Genomic DNA, 17,866 nt, shown 5'->3' on the forward strand with positions numbered 1-17,866 from the left:
AGAACTTGTTCCAAATGCCCTGTGTGTCACTAGTATAATCTTATTCAGCAGTGGATCTCACATAAGAAAGGGAACAAGTGAAAAAAAGTATCTAACACAGCAATTCCTTTGTGCTTTATTGAGATTTTTAAGAAAGGAAAAGCAGGATGGCTATCTTTCTCTGTCAAAGTATTATTATTATTTTCTCAGTTTAAAAAAATTAATTACATCATGATAATAACATTTAATCACTTTTACATTCATAAGATTTAGTTGTTGTTTCAATTATATTTCAGTTATAACAATGAGAAAAGTTACTTTTAATAACCACAACCTTTTAGGGAAATGCCCTTTAAGTTCATGTCCCTTTACGTTTTATTCACTGGCAGCCAAAAGAAATCCATTCAAAAATCAGACATCACTCTCTGTTTGGCTTAGAGACTGATTGCAATTATCAAATGTGGATAGTTTGCTCTGCAGATGCTGTGGTGCACAGCCTTGAAGCCCTGCCCCTCTCAGGATATGCATCTCTACAATTTCTCTTCCACTTCAAGATGGGACTATCTTTTGCTCTTACTTCTGTGCTAGCAAAAAAATCCTGCTAGTCATGAACAAAACCTGAAGTCTTTATTAAAAATATATTTCTCTCTCCTAGCCTTTGTGCTGTGATCTAATCTGCTACTCCTGCTACACTCTTCTTTACCTTTGCAGTTCCTAAACAAAACATCTTTTTTGTCTGCTGATTGCCTCCTTCAAATATTTGTGACAATATCTCCTTTTACTTGTTATTCAGCCATTCGGCATAGATGGAAAGGTCTTAATCCCCTCCAGGAAATTAATCCCTATGTACTTAATTTGATTTAAATTCCTCTACCAATGCATATGTTAAGAAGTTATGTGGCAGTGAGCAGGCCATTGATTTAAATGCTGTGATCTGAGAGGGGAAATAGTATTTGACATGCATGATGTTGGCAAAAGCTGCTTTTGTGTTGTGGCTTTCTGAATTTCCCTTCATTAATTCACATCTTTCTGTAGTGGCAGTGTTTGTGTGTGATAGGAGTTTTCTCAATGTTACTCCAGAATGATGGGACACTTTTGCTTATCCTTCTCACTATTTCCCATTTCTGCCTTTAGTTTGAAGATTAGTTTGTTCAGATCTACCTTATTTTGTGGTATACACTGACTGGCCATTTTCCTGTCCTGATTTCCACATTCCTGAAGCCTGCATGATGTTTTCAGCTTAATCTTGTAATTAGCTGCAGGAGGATAGTACTGATGTAGGTGAGTACAGCTGGCACCCTTCCCAGCCTTCCCTGGTGCAGTCTCTTTGCAGGCAGGCTAACAAGGATGCCTTTACTGAAAAAGTATTTCCAGTTTGTTGGTCTATAATGTTAATAAAGGCAAGAGTTTCAAGTGATTCTCGTATTTGCTGTATAGTGTTTCTAAAATGCACCATAATTAGCATGCATTTGAACTCACTGATGGCAAGCTTTTAACATTAAAAATATTAAATACTTCTTTAAAAGCTGGATGTGTCAAAATTCTCCCCAAATCTAGAACGTTATATTTCACATTTTAAAGTTCTACATATGTCAGTATAAATAAACTGTAAATTTGATTTGGGTTTTTTTTAAGTCTGGATGAAGTGGAAACCACTTTTAAAAACTCTCCAAACCCCAAAACATGTTATAAGGATTATAAAGCAACAGGAGAAGAGTGGAGCTTGTTCCTACTAGTTATGTAGAAAAGCTGAAAAAACACTGAATGCTGCATCTAGGAAGTTGTTGACAAGCAGTGTTTTTATGATCTGTTTGAAAAACCTGACCCGATATGACTGTAGAGAAAGGTTAAGTGTAAGTTTAAAGACGACGCAATTTGCAAGCCACCAATTTTTGAAGGCCATATATCCCCATCCTGCTAAAAAAAGGTGAAAACAAGAAAAATTAAAACCAGATGGTGCTCTTTGCTTTAGCAGAAGCAGTCATAACTCTCTTCAGATTAGCCATCTAGGGTATGAAAGAAGGACAGATGATTCATCTCTATAAATGGTGTCATGTTCTTATTTCAGAGCTGCTCTTCAGCTCTCCCCTTTTTTGTCTTGCTGTTTCCTTTTTGATTCTGTAATGGCAGCAAACCCACCATGTTGGGCCGTGGGTTGAGCTGTGGTGGGTACTGGGAGTTGAGAGTAGTTGCTCCTTTGCCACTCACGGGCCTCTTTCCTGGTGGAGAGGTAGAGTAACCCAGGAACAGTGGGGATTTTGGGCTGGTTTTTGTATCCTAGGATACTGCAGCACGTGCAGGCAGCACTTGAGCCAAGCCTGCTCCGGAATAGGCACCAATTCCCACTCTATCTGAAGATAGATTCTGTGATAGCCTCTAACAGTTGTTGCATGGTGAGAGGGCTCTGTTTGAAGGTCAGACACAGCAATCAGTGCTCTGTTGTGGAGCGTGTTTGAAGTGTAGCCAACACATTTGAATCTGAATGCACTTTCTTACTGAGTGCATATTCTTATAACAGCTATCTGCATGATCTTCCTTTTCAATGAGTGATGTTTCATGCAGTGTGTCAGAATGAAAAGCTTCTCTTGTGTTTGCTGCACTCTGAAATGAACAGCCAGGTTTGGCAAAACATGAGAGCTTTTTCTGGATCTGATGCTTGCTGAAGTTTTGCAGTGTTTGTAGATTAAATGGGAAAAGGAGAGCTAACACAAGACTAGCTCTGTTAAATGTACTTTGCTCTGAGGAAATCTGTTGTTTATTTCAAATGTTGAGCAACAGTATTTTTGTTTAGTTGATTTTCTGTTTATGTCATCAGGTAAAAGAGATAAGAAGTAGGAAAGAAACAAAATGCCTAAACAGTTGGGAACATCCTTAGTTCGTTATGGAGAAGGCTAAAATTATGGAAACACAACATATCTCCCTGATAAGCATCATGCTGAGATATATCATATTTGTTTGACTGCATACAGTCACCAAACAATCTTGATTTTATTTAATACACATAGAAAAAGAAGGACAATTTTAGTGTAACTAATATCTGTTGTGAAGAAGAGAATTAGGAGAAAGTTTACAGCATTTAATGTACAGAAAATTTAAAAATAAAACTCTAATAGGACATTGTGCATCTGAAGAATACTTGGTTTTCCTACCATAGATTCCGTAGATAAATTTGAAAGTGAAGATGGTTTATCTCAAGCTACAATTGGAATTATTCTTTTAGGAAATAATTTCCAATAAAATGAAAATTTTAGAGGAAAAACCCTGTAATACTGAAGTAGCATAATAGTTCCTGGAACATATTTGATGTGCTTGGCTACTATCACAACATGGAATTTGCAATTATTTCATTAAATCTAGACAATCAAAATGGAAAATACTTTGTCTGTCATTTCTGTATTCCTCACCTGTAAGTAATATTCAGTACATCTGTGATGTGTGGCAAACTTATTTTCATACACTTTTACTATGTTTAAAATAGGGAATATTTTATATTCCTGACCTCACCTGACCATCCTTTTTTACTCATGAGGAAACAAAGAGTTATCATGTGTAATGATAACTTCCCTTCAGCATATGTAAATTGTATAAATTAGGCACTATTGCATAAAGATGGAAATTGCTTAAATTTCAGTGGGAATATGTAGCTTCAAGTTAAATGCATGTTGTTTGAAAAAAAGGGTTACAATGGCCTCTGAGATCCACATGTGAAATAGAAAGTCTTATCCTTATCACTTCAGTTAGTAAGAAAGTTTCTTTTGCTTACCTGTCATCAAGAATATTTAGTTCCTTATTTTCCATGGGAAAATTCCATTAATAAAAACTTGGTGGAGTGAGAAGTGGCTCAACTTCTAGGAATAAATCTTAAAGATGTTCAGAGGCTCAGAAAATCTCCAAATTATGGTCTTTATTAATAAAGTAGTACATCTTCTGGATAAAAATAATCATCATTTGGATGCATTTTGACAAAAAAAAAGAAAGATGAATACTGTCTCGAGATAGAAATTTGTATTAATTATACTTCAGTGATGTCAGTAGAAGACTTTAGATATTTTCTGTGATGCTGTTGATCAAATACTGGTTAGAATGACTGGAGACATAAATTTTCTCTCCAGACACCACCTTTAAATAGGATATTGATAGTCATCTGGGGGTTAGATATAAAAAGGTTTGCAACTAGGAGCAACTTTATCTCTAGATCCTCTACTCCCTGTGTGCACTACATGGGGAGCAAAACAAAGTTCAGTCTTTAAAATAGAAGAGTATGAACACTGTGTCTCTTTTCAAGAGTATGAACATACCGTGGCAGAGAAGAGTACGGACACTGTGTCTTTGTCTGTCAGACAGACTGTGTCCACTCCGGGAGATAAGTCAGAGAGTGGAAATCATTCCTGGCTTCCAGCCACAAAAATTACTGTCAGGGGTTAGTAAGCAAAATCCCTTTTCTGAACACATTGAGTCAAAAAAGTCACATCAAATGCAGTAAGCATCTCACCTCTTCTGCTCCTGTATAGTCCCCCTGCCACATTACAGAGGGAAGATTTCTGATGAGAAAAAAGAGAAGAGTGAGATAGATAAAGCCCTCTCTGTCTTTAGGGGTTACCAACACGCCTTAGCTGGTGGATGGTAATAGAAGAAAGAGCAATAAGATTAAAAAACAATGCTGCATAAATTCCTTTATCTAATGTGAACAGTAACATAGCCCAGCAGTACCACCTGATACCCAGACCTGCACTGAAACTTCCCAGTCATTTCCTACCAGTACATTTACAGAGGGTAAAGTTTTTTCCAATATGATGAGACACAGCAATATGGCCCTTCCAAGGAAGTTGACTTGGCTTATAGGCTTCAGAAAAATAATCTGGAATAAGTGGTATCTTCCTTATGCAAGTATTCTGAGATTTTGAAAACAACATAATTTGTATGCTAATAAGATTTCCATTATTGCAATGATTGCTTTCTTGTCCATTAATTACGTGTGCGTTGATCAGTTGGCATTAGTGCTGTGCATAAAATAGCTTTACAGATATTTAATAAATGGGTTCACAATATTAGTGTTTTTAAAGATAGTTATTGCTACAAATTAAGAGATTCCTTTTCCAACTTAGAATGTGAAGATAAATATGGTCTAATTTGAGAAGCAATTGTTAGCTGTTTTGCAATTATTAATTCCTTTTATGAGTGATAGAAAGAGAGTAGAATCTCCTTTTAAGTGCTATATCCTCATTCTAGCTGGGATTCAACATTGTCATATCACTGCAATATAGTGAAAAACAGCATAAATATTCATTGAATGCCAGTGGCAGAGAAGGAAATACTTTCTTATTCTAATACCACTTTCATTTGAGATAGATGAAATAAAAAGCTTCTCATTAGTTATTTTGGGACATTTAATACTCTATAGGCATGCCATACACTTGGCCAATTAGCATAGATGATTGATGACAAGAATTAAAAAATAGAAGTAACCGATTTTTAAGGGCAGCTGTGAGTACAGGGTTTGCTACTATTTTCCAGAGCAGTGCACTTTGTCAGAGTATTAAAAAGAAATTTAGTCCTGTTCCATTCAGTGTGTGTTGACCAAGATAAGGAAAAGGTTATGATACTGGAGATAGCCAGAGAAAATAATGGAATCTGTCATTTGTCTTCCTTCAGGCTATTTAGATATTATTGCTGTCTCTCCAAGAAGCCAAGCATCTGATGCTGAAATGCTTTAATTACAGAGGTGTCAGCATGAGCTTCGACTCGCAGTGCTTATTTGGAACTCGTAGTGTTGGATCTTTTGTAGGAAAATGAAGAGTACTGCATCTTTAAGCAATGGTTTCCTTGTTTTCCAGTGAGAGCTCTTCCAAGTTTAACGCTTCCTAGATCTTGAAGGTTTGATCTCTTCAACAGGACTGAAAAAAGCAGCCAAACTGATAAAAACGCTTTTGGGTATGAGGCAACCTTCTCTTTCACTGAAAATAGAAAAACAAGCAAAACAAGGTCTGGGCCTCTGTGCTTTCCTTGAAAAATCTAAGCTTAAAAGCAGTTCAGAAGCCCTGCAGAACAGTTTTAGGACTTCAGCACAAGCTGAGGTGCTGCCAACAGTATTCCCAGTGGGTTTACACTGGCATCAGCTTGCTCAGTTATAGAACACTGCTGGGGCACAAACACCAGTTCAGCCCAGCTCACTATGATTAAGGGCTGTAGGGCTGGGGTACTGCCCTTGAGAGGGAAATAAAAGCTCACCTTGTACTTAAATGAGTCCAGTCCTTTCTGAATGTAGATTAGGGGAATTAGTGTAGGTTTGTGTACATTATTGTGTAAAGAGTGCAGTTATGAGTTAGTAAAGTTTATCTGCTCTTCTGAGTGGTATTCTGCCACTCCCAGCCTTTTGATAGACACACATGCAGTTTCAAAAGAAAACATTTTAGATTTTTCTTTCAAATAAAATATTTTTAATGTCTGAAAACTGATTTTAGCCCTTTCTTGATGGGAAAAATGTATGCAGGTTTTCTCTTATTTTCCAGCATTTTTTGTATGTCTTTTAAAATTTTCTATTTTTTCCTTTTCATTGCAGCTAAGTAGGGGATATACAAATTTCAAATTCTCTTATGTGTTAAATAAATGAATTGTGTTATTCTGCCAAATCATGGGAGAAGAGCATTAATCCGTCTACTTTAGGTGTACCAGAGGCATTTAAAGAGAGTGTAGGTGTCTGAGGTTCAGAGAACAGCAGCCCAGAATGGTTCCTCTCCAGTCTCACTTTCAGGACACTGAAATTGAATCCCTGCTTCCATTCTGGAACATGAAGTTCCAAAACAGTTTGTGCATGAGAGCGACATTTCAGACTGGCCAGGTAAAAATCTTCCTCCTATATAAAGCTTTTGTGGTGGAAAGATAACTCAGCTGGTTTTTATTCCTTTCCCTGTTGCAGCTCTGAGAATAATAAGTCTGCTGAGTGGAGAACTGCTTGTTCTCTGCACAAATATAATTTATAAAAAGAACAGGGGAATCTCCTTCAAATAATACTGTGAGCCTGAAAGTAAGCATATGGCCAATAATAAGAGGAACCTGAAAGCAAGAAGAAAGCTTAAAATGATAAGAAGATTCAGGTTCAGAAGCAGTCTTCTGATGGAAATAATGGAAGTAAAAAAGATCCCCATACTGAGTTTTATAACTCCAGGAGCTTAGATATGAACATAGCCCCATGAAATGCATTGATGGGTAGTAATTCCCTAATTCTCTTTCAGTTCCAAATTTACTGACTCTGATTCTGCCTCTGCTCCTCTTGAAGCAAGAACTGAGAGCAGTACCTTTAAAATAAGTGCAAATTTTTTTTTTTTTTTTTTTTTTTTTTTTTTCGGGGGAATTTTTGGGGGGTGGTTCTTTTTGTGTTTGTTTGGTTTTGATGATGGTAGAGCATTGTTTCGTTTTGTGCTTGGTTTTTGGGGGTTTGGGGGATTTGTTGGTTGGTTGGTTTTTAGTTTGGCTGTTGTTTGGGGTTTGGGGGTTTTTTGTCCAGAAGCAGCTTAGTGGTGTTTGATCTGAGAAAGGAAATTCCCTAGTCTAAGCTTGATAGTCTGGGAATCTGCTAATACTTTTAGACTGACACCAATCTTATTTTCTTATGTTTTCTTCTTTTCATTTACCTGGGTGCATCTGAATTAGTCTGCATAGCATGGTACTGATAACATCCTCGGCGTGGAAAAGCTGTGGGGCATGGGTAGGAAGCAGATGTCTAGCCTGTAGCTATTTCACAGCATTAGTTGGACTTTAAACAACCAACTTTACCTTGAGTTAGAAGAAACCCAAAAAGAGGAATCACTTCTCATTAACTTGCTCTTATACTAATTTCCACAAATTAGCTTGTGAGACTTAAGGGGTAACAAGGGGACATCATCTGTTGTCTTGTTTTCATCTCGCATCATCATGTCCATAGGGAATCCTGGAGACTTTTCAAGTGGTATACTTCATGGAAAAATACAGTTTATCTATTAAGTGACTAGTTATGCCTCAAATTTTAAGTAGGACATTGATTTTTAATTAATTTTAGGAAGAGAATGTATTTAAAACAACAAAGTATTTCACACAAGTTTTTAAAAGTGTCCATCACAGTGGGGAGATATTTAAGCATCAGGAAGCCTTAACTTTAGTGCTCTGAAAGTGTAGGAAGTGTGATCCCAAAGCAACACCATTGTTCTAGGCATTGCTTTATGGAGTCTGAAGAGAGTTATGCCTTTGAGATCTGTGACCTGTGCTGGCTGGAAAGCAGCTGTGTTTTCTAGGGTCTAATGGTGTATGGCACTGATCTCTCAGAAACCAAACCAAGCCTCTGAAACATCTTCAGATCTGAGTGTTTTTCAAACAACCTCCCATCTTACCACACCAAAACTGCTGCACACATATTAACAGAGAATACTTAAAGTGTCAAAACTATGCCAGTTATACCTTACTGACTCTCTGCGGGGTGTTGGCACAGGTTAGGATAAACTGAAGGATTAAAATGGACAGTGAAAAGGGCTGAACTTGATTTTATTAAGAATATGCTGGTTAGATCTACTTCATGCCACTGCCAAGCCTGTTCAAATCTCTGTGCTCAGCAATGCTAATGCTCTTCTCTGCAGATTTCAGTCAGAATTAGATGCTGATGAAAGCATCACCTGGAGGAATGCAGTGCTGAAGAAAGGGAAGAGGATGAGACTTCTACTTCTTTATCTTCAAACGTAGCTGTCTTCAGGAGTCCTTTTTGATAGCAATATAGACAAAATTTGAAATTTTAAAGGAAAGTAAATCTGAGAGTCCTAAGATTGGAAATAGCTCAGGCTAGACTTTTTAGCTTTACAGAAATAGACATCTTAAACGTCATAGCAATTCTGGCAATTGTCAAGTAAAGCCAAAACCACAACTGGGCTAAATTAAAATTTTGTTAGAAGCTTACTATAAATTTAGATCAACTAAAATTATTGTTTCATTCTAAAATGAAAAATGGACCCATTTCAGTGATGGTTATTGGGAAATGTATTAGAAAATTGATGTCCTGGATAGTCAGTTCCCATGTGCTTTGAACTTAGTTGATTTGGCAAAGTAAAGTTTAAACTACTGTAATAACTAGAAACATTTTATGAATATTGAATTAAGAGCTGTACTGTGTAAGAGTACTGTGTAAAAAGAGGGAAAATCAGTGTTACTGTTCTGGACCTGGATGGCTGCTTGCTACAAAAATCTACCTCAGAGTCTTCCCGGTCAGGGTCAGTTTCCACTTCTGCCTGCAGGGGAAATTTTCAGATGTAAAGTAGCAATGTAACACTGGGAATGAGTCGGCTGTCATAGTCATAGTCTTTTCTCTACCTAGTAGTGAGAATCATCCACAACTGACAGGTATACATACTTAGAAAGACATTTGTTAAGCTGCCTGGTCTTTGTAAATTTTTTTAATTCCCCTTTCCTGTTAAGGTGGTTTTGAATTAAAGTTCCTCACTTTAGATAAAGATAATAGTCTGAAGATACTGTGCTCAGCAGTTGCACATTGGTAGCGCCAGTGTGTTCTACTTTGGATATGAAGACCTTGCTAGTAACAGAGTCTGTCTGCTCCCTGCCTAACAACAGAGGCTGCCTGCTCTTTAGAAAGAACAGAGTAAACAAAGTAATCTGTGTCCAGCCAATGTGACAGAGCCCGGGCAGGAGGTGCACAGAGAGGAGGCAGTGGGTCCTGTAGTCACTGGGGTGATCATCAGAACAAATGAAATATAGCCCGTGCAGTTCTGCTTTTTGCTGAGATTAATATAGTTTAAAGAAAATGGAAGAAATTACTTCAGAACATCATATGAAATTGCACTGTTGAAGAGATGGGATGGCTGCTTAATGCGGTGTCCTTAAAAGGCTTTTTGCCATCTCTTCTGATTCATTCTTACAAAAGCAGTGGGAAAAAAACGTGGTGGTGGAAGATAATGTGCTGTTACCCTGTTTATACAGACACACAGAGTTAGAAACTGAAATCATCAGGGACTCAACCTCATAAGAACAATTCTGAACAACACCTCAGCAGTTCATATTTACTCTTTTATACACACTGGGAAGGGCTTGAGTTCCTAGTCCCAGTGCTTCAGATGGTTTCCTTTTCACTCGCCACCTTGAAAGACAGGTTGTTTACATCAATGTTTTTACACACTCCTGGAAGAGATGGAGTCAAGAGAAAAGGAATTACATTTCTTGTGCTTCAGAGGCCAACCACAGATGAGGAAATTGGCTAAATACCAACAGTCAGCGCTGTTATATATTATATATATATATATATCACCATACTTGAAAGCATTTGTTGCACACTGTTCCAGGGCCTGTCATTTAGTTTCTGAAGTAGTCAGAAAAAAAACTTACAAAATAGCTTCTCAAGTATGTATGTTTCGTTCCAATGTCTTTCCTGTCATGCTTTTAAACCTAAAACCACTAATGATGTACAACATAGAGCTTACCTGACCACTGACAGATGACTCACAAAAAACTCTGTCAATGGGTGAAAATGATATGGCCATAAAAAAATCAAAGAATACCTAACTGCTTTGCCTTGTGCTGGCCACAAACCCAGATGAGTGTGTAAAAGCACATTAATGAGTAACAAGGCATGAAAATTTCATCTTTCTTCACCTGCAATGGCCAGCAAGTCTGATACTGTTTGATGCATGATTTCCTGGCTAGCATCCTTTTCTCCCCCCTTTTAGCTGCTTATGAATTATGGTACCTTTTCAGGGACATTATTCCCTTATTCTTGCTTCTGTGTGTAAACCGAGTGCTCAGATGTTCATAAATGATGCCTTTGCTTGCTGTGCTGAAAGAAATGCTATGATTGTGCTGTCTCATTTCAGCATAGCTGTGTAAAATTGTTTAGATGCATCTAAATGCTAATCTAATGGAGCAGCTTAGTTTGGGTTTTATGTCATTGTGCTGCCAACAGCACACTTTTATGCAGTGACAACTGATGATAGAGGATGCTGATGAGATTGAGGGAAGAAATTTTAACTAAAGAAATTCTGTCTGTTCCCTTTCTGATTCGTTCATTTTCCTGAGAAAAAATATTTAAAAAAATAAGATAGGAGTTGAAGTTCTCCCTGAAATATGGTAGAGAACAGCTAGCAAAATATTAGAATATTAGTTAGAAATAAAGGCACCATTCTGCACAGCAAGAGCATCTGTCTTTCAGTTATACCTTTGTCAGGAAATAAATAAAATTGTAGCAGGAGCTTAGAAGGGGAGATAGGCAAAATAAAAAAAAATAAAAAATATTGCCTCTCCTTGGAAGAAGAGGCTGAATGAACTGGAACTCCTTATTTAGAAGGGAGTGTAGTAGCAGCATGATGAAACAATGATGGTAAGGCTTCCAGTACTTTATATTTCCACATAGTCCTAGATGGAGGATGTACATGAATGATAGGTACATAAAGGTGTTACATTTAATTTGAAACTGTAGGTGTTGATCTTCAGTTTCCACTTCTTCCAGCCTAGCTGTGGAATATAACTCATTGCTGTCATGATATTAGGAGATGCATAGTAACTTTTTCTTTTTTTCAGGAAACTTGGTTTTGGGAAATGATTTTAATTTGAGATAGTCTAAAGAAATTATTTTATATATCAGGGTTTTTTTTGGGGTTTGTTTTGTTTTGTTCTTAAATTTTGAGAAACCCTATTATTTATTCTGTAGGCATTTAAGGTAGACAAGTGCCAAAGCAGAACATAATGGGCAATGCCACAGACTACTTGAATTAGCTGATGCTAACAAAGATCTTGGCAAATATGAGACACAAAGCCCATCTTTTTTATTAAAATTACCAGATATTTTTGCCCAGAACAGTTTTTGCCATGGGGGAGGGAACTTATATATCTCTCTCCTGTGTTCATTATTTCCAAATTACCTCTGATGTGAACCTGTACATCTGCTTATCCCATACTTCATTCATATGAGAGGGCTTTCTGTAACCTATTTAAAAAATCATTAATATTTCCTGATCTCTGAGCTATCTCTGGGATATAATTTTCCATTTACCTGTCTGACTACCAAAAGTTCACAGAAGCTATGTAAGAATTTATGAAGTGTCGCATGAGATTCGTAGATGGGTCACAACCTAGTCCTCTGTTTCTAAATGAAACAAATATATAAGTAATCCTCACTGAATATAAATTTCAGAAGGTCATTACCTGCTGTGCAAAGGAATAATGTGAAAAACATCACTGATTTTTCTGTTTTAGACCAAAGTCCTAATAGATGAGTGCCTCCTAGTTCCAATATTAAGGGATTTGATGAATGCAAATTCTTCATTCTTCTTTTCCCATCACTGTCATGAATACCATTTTTTTTTTCTCAGCAATTCTCTTCCAGCAATTTAGCTTCCTTCTTCCACACTGTTTTTCTCTAAAATCAGTGGTTTTGTGTTTGGGAAACTAACTTATTTGTGAGTATGTTTTTTAAGCATAACACAGCATGCTTGCTATGGTGCAAATGGATACTCAATGTATGGAAATAAGCCTGTTCATTTTATTCCTGCTATTTTTGCCTGCTCTGTCATGGCTAGAATAAAAGTTTCTCTTTAGATGAGAATGGTGATATTGCTTCATTTAGAAAATGTTAGCCAAGACTAGGTTTTTATCTAAGCTTCACTCTGCTCTTTGAGCTGCTTTGCTGCTCTCCAGACAACAGTGTTCAGTTACCCAAAGCTCTTGAAAAATGTCATAAGGGAGAAAACAGGTAGAGAAAAGACACCCCAATGAATTGTAAACCACTTCAGATTTTAGTCTTTAATCTTGAAAATTTTGAAGGAAACACCTTTTCTGAAAATAGTCTCAAGGCCTGAAAAGCTGCAGTCACTGAGTCTGCTTTGATCAAATGTTCTAAAAACATTTTATCCACAGCAGTCTAAAGATATTAAATCATGGGCTGAGAAGCATTGTTGATTTGATGGAGCATTTTAGTTTTCCTCACCCTTTGTCTTCTGCTCTCCTCTCATTTATCCAAAGATGATGGTTACCTCTTTATCCCACAGGAGGTTACACCTTCTCTGCTGTCTCCCCGGTATCCTCTCTTGCACTCTGCTTACATCTCTTGTGCTTAGCTCTTTGTCTGCAGCTGAATGAGTGATGTAGCTAGGTTGAAACAGAAGAGTTGTGCATAAGCTGCCCTCAGCTGGAAGCCTGGTGTTTTGTTTCAGAAGTGAGGTTATGCTTGCAGAGCTAAAAGCCTGTTAGGTAGAATAAATGATATTCCCTTTCTCTATAAACACCACTGTCTTGGACATGAAGTTTGGAGGGTGGAAGAATTCCAGTGGCTATGAATTCCAGTGTGTAGCTCTTCACTGCCCACAAGCTGCAGAATCAAGAGCCACAGAATCCCAGCTTGCTGCATGTCAGGGAAGGTGTGTCAGTAGCTAAGGAGTCCTGAATGAGTCAATTGAGTGCAACATGTGGGTAGCAGGCTGTGTGAATTGCATGAAAACACAGAAAGTATTCTGAAAGGATCTGGGGCTAACAGAGAGTGTCTTGCTCTCTTCCTCCTACCTCTTTCTGCCAGTACCTGCATCCTTCCAGGGCTCCTTTGTGCTGGCTCTCGTTCAGCAATTCAGAAATAACATATCGCCCACATACCAAAGCAATTAAAAATAAAAACAAAACAAAACAAAAACAAATAATAATAATAATAATAATAAAAACTGAAAAAACCCAACACCTCCGCCTAAAAAAAAAAAAAAAAAAAAAAATAAAATAAAAAAAAAAAAAAAAAAACAAAACAAAAAAAAAAAACCACCCCCACTGAATGCATTTTACTGGTTTAGTAGACCACTACAGCTCACACAGGGGTCTGATGAATGCTGAGCTACCACTAGGTAGGTGTAGAGCTGTACAGTTAGGAGCAAGGTGAGAGGCCACTAAGCTGCCCTCTGGGTGATAGCAAACTCTTAGGTTTCCTATCCTGGGATGCTTCACCCTCCTTGGCTTGTACTTTTATTGGAGTCCAGTAAGAAAACTACAATTTCAGATGTACACCTTGATTTCAGCAGATGTCACAGAACTTAAAGAGACAGATTTAATTTTATATATTATATAAATATATAAAGAATATAAAAAAATATGCAAAACATCATTTCAGTTGTTATAGTTATCTTATTGCATTTCAGATATTTCTGCATGCATTTATTTAGATTGTTTACTTGATATCAAATATCTCACTCAAGTACCCCCAAAGTGAATGAGTTTATTTTTGGGAAAATACTAATGGTCACTTTTGGAGCAGGTTTGACTGCATAGTCTCAAACAAACAAGTGACCATAAGTATTTTCCCAAAAATGGAAACCTGCATGGAAAACCACTGACTTTAAACTTGTTTCATGGAAAACCACTGGCTTTAAACACTGTTATATGAGGAGATGATTTGTGTTTAGGGCAGAGTAGCCCAGATTCCTGGGCAATGAAGTGGAACTGAAGCAATGTTCTAAAATGTATTGGCCCATCAGAAAACACTCAGGGCACAGAAGTCCTGTGGTGTGTAACAGTCCTGCATCCAGCTGTGGTATTTCTGTCAACATTCTCATGGTCTTTCCTCTGATGAAAGGGGTATTTGTGTTGTTAATTTAGCTTGAATATATATTTATGACATTTTAAACCAACAATAAGATAACAAGTATAGGCTGAGTATATGATAAACACTTGAATAAATAGTTGTTTGGTGCCATGTGGTGGAAGACTGCTGAAGGAGGAAGTAAACATGGCCTCAAGCAGAAATTTCTTGTAGGAATAGTACTGAAAACCATGAAGTAAATGCTATTCACTTATTTCTCTGCTTAGTAAGTTTGAGATACTCAGCAGAAGAAAATACACAGTAAATGAAATGGTGGTCAGGGTGCAGACCTGGCTCTGAGTGGGAGAGTAGTTAAGATAGTTAAGAAACTTATGAACTCTGATTTGAATGAAGAAAATGAAGAAAACTATGATGTGAATGAAAAAATGTGCTGGCTGTGGATTTCACTGTATGAAGAATGAAAGTATTCTAAATTTGGCATGGGCCTCTGTCCAGAGCTGAATAATAATACTGTCAAAGATAATGCAAAGAAAATTGTAATAAATGCCAGTGCTCAAAAAGAACTAAATGACATGTTCATTATATAGCAAAGATACTTACTTTTTAACCACCAGGAAAAAAATATGGAGGCATAATGTACAGCTCCTTCCAAGTAAAGACAAATGACTGCTGTAAAGATGGGGGAAGTCCCATGTGTCTGAAATAAACCTAATGTTGGCTAATAATTTGTAAGTGTGATTGGACAATGTGAACTTCTTATTGTGACCACAAATAAAGGACTAATGACTTAAGATAAAAGGGAAAGACTCTACATCCAAGGAGAGTAGAAAATACCTTTTCCTTAAGGGGATGAAACAGTTACTCTGTGTAAAAAAGTAGACAAATCAATATATATGTTTGTAAAACAGAGCACAAAAAAGATGATGGTACTCAGAAGAAATCAGGAGATGATGTCCTTTTATATGGCAAGTGTGAGATTGATGCTGTTGAAATGTATGGTCCAGTCTGGTTTTCATCACTTGTAAAGGACTTTCAAGCACTGTAAGTTTTTGAGGGAAGAAAAATAAAAGGAAAAAAAAAAAAAAAGACAAACAATTACGAGGGAAAGAAGTTCATAGATCTATCAAATAAACAAACACAAACAAACAAAAACCTAAAAAACCTACAATATAAGCTTCTATATTTCTATTGTTTGAGTCACTTAACTTGTTTTTACACTTAACTAGTACTGTTTATACATTTAGGAAAACTAAATAAAGTACACCTGTGTAAGGTTGTATGATGAATTATGAAGCTGCAATGAATCCCAAATGCAGACTTATATTTGGAGCAAAAAAATTGAAACTCTGTGTGCGGTGGTGGCTCTATACACCAGCAACAGTATCCAGTGGGGGCAAGACTGTGCCAGGCTGAGCTCATTCAACTCCTTTTCCACCCTAGGTTCACATCTCTGTCTGTTGGACTCCAAGCCATAAACTTTCTATTTCCTCCCCATCAACTTTTCAAGGTTCATTGCTAGTGTGAAGATTCCTGTCCACAGCTCAAACTTGGGGAGTTCAGCTGGGCAGATTGGTATTTACTCTGGCATTCACTTTTACAACTAGTAAAGAAAGAAAAAATGTAGATGGTAGATTGAAGAAGATTAAATAGGCAACAAAACACCGGTGTGGTTTCTGTTGGTCTCCATTGGGATGACCTCTGTGTAATGGAAGAGGAAAGCTTTGATAATTAACTATTTAATATATAGTAAAATGTGGGGTTTGCTCTAAATGCAATTTATTCACTTGTGCACTTGATTTAAATGCTTGTCCAGGATCCAGGTCTTATTTTACGTCTCTTGAAATAAAATATTTACTTGATCAAGAAATATTTTTTGAATATGATGATCATGTTCTGAAGAAGTTAGAATTAACATTAATTCCATTATTTAATTCTATGCAATCACTGATCCTTTTGCTAATCAGTATCTAAATAGGCTATGTAACTTCACCAAAACACAATGGAAGGTATAAGAGGATTTTGTGTGTTGCTATATTCACATAGATTTCGTAAGACCTAGGCTTTATGGTGGGTCACACCATGATTGTAATTTGTACTGGCACAGATGCTGGAGTGTGTGGTGATGTAAAAAGAAAGGACAAAACAGTTCTAAGACTGGCTTTTGGAATATCTCATCTTAATGTGTGTATTAGTAATATCTATTATTCAAACATCCGCCACTTTAAATAAAGAAAAAACACTTTTAGTAATTTATGAATCTCAAGTGTAAAGAAGACACCTCTCCAGCTAAATCTTATGATATGTTATCTCAGTAGCAAAAAAAAGGCTTGATGAGCCATTCTGAACATCATCAGAAAATATATCACTTCTCATGCCACAAATCAGCACATAATTCCTAAAGACAGGTTTCTAAAACGCTGATTGGCTTACTTCTTACCAGCATTGCTGTAGTTTATAAAATTAAATTCAACATTTTATTGTCTATTTATATCACTTCTTTTGCTTCAAACTTAATTTTTTATTTTTTATAAAATAGTCAGGAGATCAGGGGTTTTGATTCTTTAAGTTTAGCACAGTGCAGCTTACACTTTTTAAGGTTTCCCATTTATCAAAGGGAAATTGTGTTTTGTGGCTTGTAGAAAATGGGCAGGAGGAGGTGTGCTGCACTACAAAACTGTTGTACTGTTCCTGCAGGGACCTGACTTCAGTATTTCAGAGGCCTTCAGTGACCAGAAAGGGTTATCCAGAAAGTGACAGGCTGGCACAGAGAAATGTATTGTAGCCTCACAGGTTTACCGTTTGGTTTCTTTTACTCTAATGTCTTTAAAAAAAGAGATTTATGGAGATGGTGTTAATAAGCCAAACCAGGGATGAAGTAGAACAGCAATCTACCTTGACAGCACTCTGCTCTCCACTACAGGTTCAAAATATTAAAAATACTTACCATAAATGAATGAAACCCTCTCATACTCAATTATGAAATAGCTGAAGTAAGGAGGAAATTTAACAAGATCTTTCCTTAATTTAATCCAGAAAGATAGTATAAAAAATGGGAGTAATTTCCTAGGGATATGTGAGGAGGTTTCAGCATTTCTTGACCATTATATTGAGAAATAACAGTGTACAGCACCACAAATGGTAGTACTGACATAAAGACAGTACAATGAAAATGAATACTAAGACATACATGTTGGTATAGTACAAAACCAAGCTGTAGGAATTACTGGTATCCATAATCTAGTAGGGTAAGTATATAAGAGAAGATAAATAGCTTCTAGAGCCATTTTGAGAACTATATGATGGATAAATGAAGTGGAAAATATTTTCTTGTGTGATCTTTGAAAGTTA

At 36.8% G+C, this 17,866-nt stretch overlaps 1 protein-coding gene across 1 annotated transcript in view; it reads left to right on the forward strand.

Annotated features, from left to right (window-relative positions):
- GABBR2 (gamma-aminobutyric acid type B receptor subunit 2) overlaps positions 1-17,866 on the forward strand; it is a gene marked incomplete at both ends in the record, with an annotated part of 453,856 nt that overhangs the window by 241,911 nt on the left and 194,079 nt on the right. The gene's annotated exons all lie outside the window — the stretch shown is intronic.

This window comes from Zosterops lateralis (genome assembly GCF_965231275.1).
Source record: "Zosterops lateralis genome assembly, chromosome: 1".
Classification (NCBI taxonomy): Eukaryota; Metazoa; Chordata; class Aves; order Passeriformes; family Zosteropidae; genus Zosterops; species Zosterops lateralis.